The following is a 7,350-nucleotide window of genomic DNA, read 5'->3' on the forward strand; positions in this document are numbered from 1 at the left end:
TCCCCTTACCCCCGCCCCTTTGCCAGGCCCCAAGAGTCATGCCCCTGGTTTCCAGGATCTGTGACTGGGGTCCTGCTACCTTCTCGGAGGCACCCCTAACCCTGGGCTCCCCACTCAATGTCCACTGCCTAACCCATCACCAAGCATTTGACCATGTGTGAGTCCATCTGGCCGTGGGCCTTGGTCACCCTTGGGCTGGTGTGTCCCACCCTGACTGAGCCCTGGGCCAGGCCCAGGAGGGCATAGCCGCTGCCAGCCCCAGCTGACATGGGCAAAGTCACAGCCATTAAGCAGCAGCCAGAGGTGTCCTAAAACAGCCCTCCTTGGGTGAAGGTTGATTTTATTTCCCACAGTGATTCCCAAATTTAATGTGCCTCTGAACCCCCTGGGGATCTTACAAAGCAGATTCGGATTCCATAGCTGGGGTTGAGAGTCTGCATTTATTTATTTTTTAAATGTTTGTTTATTTTGAGAGAAAGAGTGTGTGTGAGCATGCACGTGCTGGGGAGGGGCAGAGACAGAGGGAGAGAGAGAATCCCAAGCTGGTTCCACACTGTCAGTGCAGAGCCTGACTCAGGACTCCACCTCACAAATCATGAGATCATGACCTGAGCCGAAAGCAAGATTTGAACGCTTGACCGACTGAGCCAGCCAGGCACCCCCGCATTTCTAGCAAGCTCCCTGGTGATGTCAGTTTTGCTGGCCCATGGGCCACACTTTGAATAGCAAAGCTCTGGAGCCGAAGTTCTCAGCACTGGCTATACATCATAATCACCTGGAGAGCTTTGAAAAATACTTAGCCCAGACTCTGCTTCAGATCAATTAGTCAGAACCTGACTAGCAGAAGTGGGCGACAAGGGGCTGGGCATTGAAAAACAGCTTTGGAGTCTTGTTCATGTTAATTATTGACCAAGGACATACTGAGGGCCTGATTCTGCCCATGTCTCTACATTCGGGCCTGATCCTGCCCATGTCTCTACATTCAGCTCAGAAGCATCTGGGGTGGAGGCTTCCTTTGGTCCCAAAATGCCACACTGTGGAGGGGACAGGAGAGTGGGCGGTCACAGCAGCAGCTGCCACCCCTGCCCCTCCCTACAGCTGCCAGCAACTCCCCTGCCTTGATCTGCACCGCCTCCCACATTCCTGACACAGGCTGCTTCAGAGCCTGCAGAGACAGCTTGAGCAAGGAGCTGGGGTTGCAGAACCCTCCCACAACTCTCCAGCAGAGGCCGTGAGGGGCAGATGCTGCTCCCCAGTTGAGACTTCCTGACTCCCAGCCAAGTGTGTGTGGGCTCCCTGGACACCCAGCAGATGGCCTCTGTGCTGACTGTGCCCATGTCAGCTGGGGCTGGCAGCGGCTATGCCCTCCTGGGGCTATGCCCTCCTGGGCCCGGCCCAGGGCTCAGTCAGGGTGGGACACTCCAGCCCAAGGGTGACCAAGGCCCACGGCCAGATGGATTCACACATGGTCAAATGCTTGGTGATGGGTTAGGCAGTGGACATTGAGTGGGGAGCCCAGGGTTAGGGGTGCCTCCGAGAAGGTAGCAGGACCCCAGTCACAGACCCTGGAAACCAGGGGCATGACTCTTGGGGCCTGGCAAAGGGGAGGGTAAGGGGACCAAGGCTCAATTCTAGTTCTAGAACTCTGAAACACCAGACAGGAACTGAAGCAGCACCTCCATCGTTGGAGCCTGGCTACAAGGGACAGGGGAGGACTGGCTAGAGAAGAGGTGGCAGAAGGTCAGAAGGACCCGGTGCTAGGCTGCTGATGCCGAGCCAGACCTCCTCCTGACCTGGGGTGGCCGGTGGGGAGGCTGAGCCTCAGGAGGCGGTGGTGTGGTGAGGGGATGTGCTGAGGAGAGGAGGAGGCCAGTGCCTCATGTATCTCCCAACCAGGGATCTGTGACTGACGATCGTTCCTCACTTGGGACCAGCACAAGCCACCACCAACTTCAGGCAGGACTCCAGAGAAGGTCTGGATTCTAGAGCCTTGCTAAGTCTACCAAGCAGTGCCCAGAGTTGGGGTCCAAATGGTAAGTGCACTATACCCCCGGTCTGAGGCCCACCCACCACTGTCAGCCAGGCTTCAGATCCACTAGCTCACAAATAATTATTCTTCAGAACAGAACCACTCACAGTGCCCGAGGGCACACATTTCTAAAGCTGTTTCCATACACAGGCATTGTCAGGTTGGCCTTGGACTAAACACCTACCCTTAACAGAGCAGAGCACTTCCTAAATGATAAGTACTTTACAAATACTGATGAGTTTAGTCATCCCATGACCCCAAATAAATTTTATTAGCCCCATTTCACACATGCAGACACTGGGGCTCAGGTTGAAGCTAAGAAGAGCCCAAGCTCATCCTGCTGGGGGGTGGCAGAGCTGTGAAGGGGACCCCAGGTGTCTGATTCCAAAACTCAGGACCTGTTCACAGGGCTGTCTGTATCATGCTTGCTTCATAAATAAAAACATGGATGGAACTTCAAAAACCAGACTCAGAAATGCCAATGGTCTCAGAAAACAACAACAACAAAACAGTAAATACAGTGCCATTCTCTGAGACCAGTTAACCAGGGGGAAAAGGATTTTATATAAGCACAAAAGTGCCTTTGGGAATACGAGCCCCATGCATTAACGTAATGATTATTCCTCCCGCCTGGGCTCTAACTATATTTTTATTAGGATGCTTTACATATTCTTTAGCTTTTTTAAAATGCTAAACTGACTCTGAGTCCCCAAATGTGCCCAAAATCTAGGCAGTACATTTATAGGAAGTGAAAGCCCCCCCACGAAAGAACTCCCAGAGGCCTGAATTAGTGGTTTGTATTGTAAGGAGGTGAAAATCCACATCTCTCCCAGGAATGCCACTGACATAAAATTCAAACCAAACTAAATTTATGGAGGGAACTCAGCTTGAAGGCTCATCCAGTGGCCTGAATACTTACGATCACACACTGTTCTAAGATCTGCACCAGGCTCCTCTGTTAAGGTTGCCTGCAGTCCAGACTCTGGAGAGTTTGGTGACTCCACCTGTGGCCAGGGGCAGAGGGAAGCTGGTGATGGGGATCAGGGATTTGAACTCAGTCAGTGACTGAATCTCCAGCTGGGGAGAGAAGTTGTGTATGAGATAAGGTTTCGTAAATTATTTTCTCTCTTCAAACTCAATGATTTGCAGAGTCACAGGGTCTCCCTTACTGGTTTCTTGTTATGATGCCCATAATTTACTTCCAAATACTTCAGCATAGAGAGGAACTCAATTTTCTAAGATGTTGCCCTAATTGAGAGTCTACAGACCAGGGGTCATGAGCTAACATGCACACTCAGGATGAAGCCCATATGTCAGAAACGACTGGTGTAAGCACTTCTATTATTTTTTTTTCATCCAACAGCTAAGGCTCCGAAAATTAGCATGTTGCATGTCAGAAATGAGTTTTATTGGAGAAAATGGTAGCATATTGGCTAGCAAGATGAATATCAGAAATGAGTTTGCATTGGTGGAATGAAAGGGGTTCAGATATGCGGTCTGGCTGAAAATAGTTTGGGGACAATACTCATCTTTGTGTGACAAGGACATAAGAATCCAAGGAGGCCCGTGCCTTTCACCCCTGAAGCACAGTTCTGGGTCTGGTCATTGGTTTAGGAGGCTTTCTCGCCTTGTGATGTCGACCAGAAGCATGGAATCCCTCGGATGGGATTTTGTCCTGTCTGCGTTGTCCTTTCGAGCAAGGTGAGGTTGGATGTAATAGGATGGAGAGAGGGGACTTTGCGGAACTCACAGAACAGGTTGTGAGAACTGTCTTATTGCCTGCCTGGAGAGTGAATAATTGTCCACCATGCAGTGGAATTGGGCCTGAAGCCCGCTTTCCTACATCACAGGCGTGAGATTGGGGGTGGGGGTGGGGGGCGGCTGCCAGTTCTTCCCATCTCAGGCTTTGGCAGCTTCTTAAGATTGCTTGTGACCTGCTCCCCACTTCCTGAGTCTTTCTACAGGAGACAGAACCTCAGGGTATCTTTGTCCTTCATCAAATTCATCATCCTTGCATCTAATTTGCTTTTAATTTTTTTCCTTGGGAGTGAGAGCTGGATCAGCCATAGACAGGATTTTAGAACAGCTCCTGGCAAGGGGTCATCTGATGAGAAGTGATTATGCTCTCATTGGCCAAGCAATTTATTGCCAACCAAATTCTTGTTGCCAGACGAATAAAGCCGGTGTTCATTCTACCCACTCAGGGTCCTAAATGACTTCTTAGAGCCGCCAGTGAGAATCAAAGGGCATTAAAGACAAGCGCTAGGGGGCACCTGGGTGGTTCAGTTGGTTAAGAGTCCGACCTCAGCTCAGGTCACGATCTCACAGTCTGTGGGTTTGAGCCCCACATCAGGCTCTGTGCTGACAGCTCAGAGCCTGGAGCCTGCTTAGGATTCTGTGTCTCCCCCTCTCTCTGCTCCTCCCCTGCTTGTGCTCTGTCTCTGTCTCTCAAAGAACTCCCAAAGGAGTTCTCAAAAATAAACAATAAAAAAATAATAATAATAAAAGACAAGTGCTGGGCACAGAGTCTGCTCCACAGAGGCCACAGCCGAGGGGGGCCAGCCTCTCAGACACACAGGTGGACCTCTGCTTGCCCACCTTGTGACATTCCATCCCTAGAACACTGGGAGGTCAAAGCTGAAGGGCCCTCCAAATCATCCCACCCAACCCTCTCCTCATCAGATGAGACAGCCCAGAGAGTTTTCGTGACTAACCCACGGTCACACAGTAGAGCTAGAAGGAGGGCTGTGCCTACTCCCAAACCATTCCTCAATTCAACTCAATAAACATTTGTCAAGGGCTCAGGGAGTAACCAAGTTCCCCACACTTGGTGAGCTCACACAGATGCAAATAAGCCTGACAAAAGGCAGAAAGTGGACGCACAGTGGTGAGTCATTCAGGAAGCTGAATGGTCCTTGGTCTTGTAAATGACCTGGAAGCTTCATGAGGGAGGCAGCATCTGGCCTGGGCCTTGAGAGATGAGCAGAGTCTAGAGCTGAAGGAAGAGGGATAGAGGAGGGGCCCTGATGAGAGCTGCCCGAGACCTCTGAGGTTTGCAGTAGGAACACTCTGCTGGGCTCCAGTGGAATGTCCAGAGGCCCCTGCCAGCTCCCCAGATGGGACCTTGCATGAAGTGAGAATTCCAGCTCCATCTCTGGGTCTGGATGGCCCCTGAGGGGGGTTGATGCCAGGCTCACTTCCTTTCCTGGGAGTCCTTCTCTCTTGCCTCCTTCATCTCCTCTCCAGGCTCAATGGCTCCCCTAGAATCTCAGAGTCTCTGGGGCACCAGCTGGGTTCTCCTTGGAAAAGCCAATCTCTCAGCCTCCCATCTCCCCTCTTCCTAGCAGCAAACCAACCTCACTGAAGGTGTGCCCAGACCCCTCCGGCCCCCAGAGCACACTTCCCTCTCACTGTCTCATTTTCTCTTCACCAGGACCCACTGGTATCCATCCTTCCCCCAACTGTGTAGGTGAAAACCTAAGGGTCCCAGAAACTCACCCAGACCTTTCTGCTGGTGTGGGTGGGGCCCCCTCTCCAGACCCCATCCTGGAGCAGCAGATCTCAGACAGCCCCGCAACTGATTCCTCAGCTCTGAATCCTGCCTCACCACTCACCAGCCCTGTGACTTGGGCAAATTACTCCACTGTTCTCTGCCTCAATTTCCACATCTGGAAAATGATAATAATAATGACATTTATCTTGTTTTGAGGATTAAATGTGTTAATACATACAAAGAATAGTGCCTGGCACATAGTAAGTATAGTGCAAGTAGTAGCTGTTATTAGCATTAACTGTGATCTAGGATTCCAGCAGATTCCTCCCATTAGATTACTTAGCATCCCCCTGTGCCCACAGGGGAGTTGCTCAACCTCTGTGCCCACAACAAGGCTGGCCCTCAAGACAACTGGCATTCTTCCTGAGTTTGTCTGGCTTTCTCCCATCCTTGGACCCCCTCTATTTCCCCCTCTACCCTCAACATTTCCTCACCATGAATCCCCTTCCCCACACCCACACCTAGTGGACAGGCTCCCCCAAGACTCTATGTGAGGAAAGGACTCTCTTTGCATTCAAAGGCCTGGGTGGCTCAGTTGGTTAAGCGTCCCACTCTTGATTTTGGTTTAGGTTCCTGAGATGGAGCCCTGCAACAGACTCTACCCTGACAGCATGGAGCCTGCCTGGGATTCTCTCTCTCTCTCTCTCTCTCTCTCTCTCTCTCTCCCCCTCTCCCTCTGCCCTGCCTATCAAAATAAATACAAATAAAATAAACATTAAAAAAAAAAGCTGTCCTTTACAATGGTGTCTTGAATATTCAGTACAAAAAGAGTTGTCTCCTTTAAGAGCCCAGTGTTGAATGAAAAAGAAAGCTTTCCAGTGAGAAGCAGCTTTAAATCAACTTCCTAGCCACAGAAAAGGGATTATCAGCAGAAAACCATATCACCTACTTAATTGCAAAACCATCCCGAAGGCCAAAGTCTGGTCTGGGCTGAGTGGCAGCCTTGGGCCCTTATAGCTACTGCTTCCAAGATCTGCAGAAGACATCACAGTGCAGTAAAGGGGATCTTTGTGGGAGTGCTATTCTCTGATACTGGGGAATAACAGAGGTGACCTATCAAACCAGTGCTTGATTTGACCTGTTGTCCATTAGAACCATAATCTTTGGATGCCTAAGAATTACCTTAGGGAAATGGAAGAACCAAGAAAGGGGCAGTTCTGGAGCTCCTAAATGGATCTGGCCATTAATATTGCCCCGGTGCTGCGCCAGCTTTGCCCAATGAGGGAAATAAAATACCACTTTGGATTTGCCTCGACCACCCCCTTTTGTGGGCTGATGACATGTTTTGCGGTGTGCAGGTGTGAAAGGAGCAGAAGCGCCTGATTGACAGTAGGGGCTTGGCAAATGCTTAATGAATGAATTTCCCCGACGTTGATGATCCACCCATTTCCACTTAAGAACATTCAGGGATCTTCTCAGGGTTGCTGGTGGAGTGTGATTGGTTAAGGGCCTAAGCCACCTAAGTGCGCCCCCCCCCCCCCCCCCCCGCAATGAAGGAAGGAGGATTCTTTAGAAAATTTTATCTCAAGCTTTTCAAGCAAAAATAGTCAAAGCTTAAATAGCTGAGCAGCAGCTTCTTTCTCCCTGATGTGTATCAGTGAATTGAAGCTTTTCAGAATCCCTGTGGAGCACCGGGATGGTGGGAGGTATGGAGGGCAGGATGTTGCAAGGGCAGGTTTCCTGGGAGTGTTCGGGAATTCCTAAACACACCGGGAAAGGAAAAACCAAAAAACAGCCAACTCTTGCCCCACACCATCAGAAAAAGTGT

At 50.4% G+C, this 7,350-nt stretch overlaps 1 long non-coding RNA gene across 1 annotated transcript; it reads left to right on the plus strand.

Annotated features, from left to right (window-relative positions):
* The first annotated feature begins 1,658 nt into the window (after window positions 1–1,658).
* On the plus strand, window positions 1,659–6,256 carry LOC132662451 (uncharacterized). The gene is made up of 3 exons (XR_009602585.3): window positions 1,659–1,740; window positions 1,897–2,033; window positions 6,152–6,256. It is a non-coding gene; the product is annotated as an uncharacterized LOC132662451 (long non-coding RNA).
* Window positions 6,257–7,350: the final 1,094 nt, after the last annotated feature.

Source organism: Panthera onca, chromosome D1 (assembly GCF_046562875.1).
Source record: "Panthera onca isolate mPanOnc1 chromosome D1, mPanOnc1 haplotype 2, whole genome shotgun sequence".
In the NCBI taxonomy this organism is placed as follows: Eukaryota; Metazoa; Chordata; class Mammalia; order Carnivora; family Felidae; genus Panthera; species Panthera onca.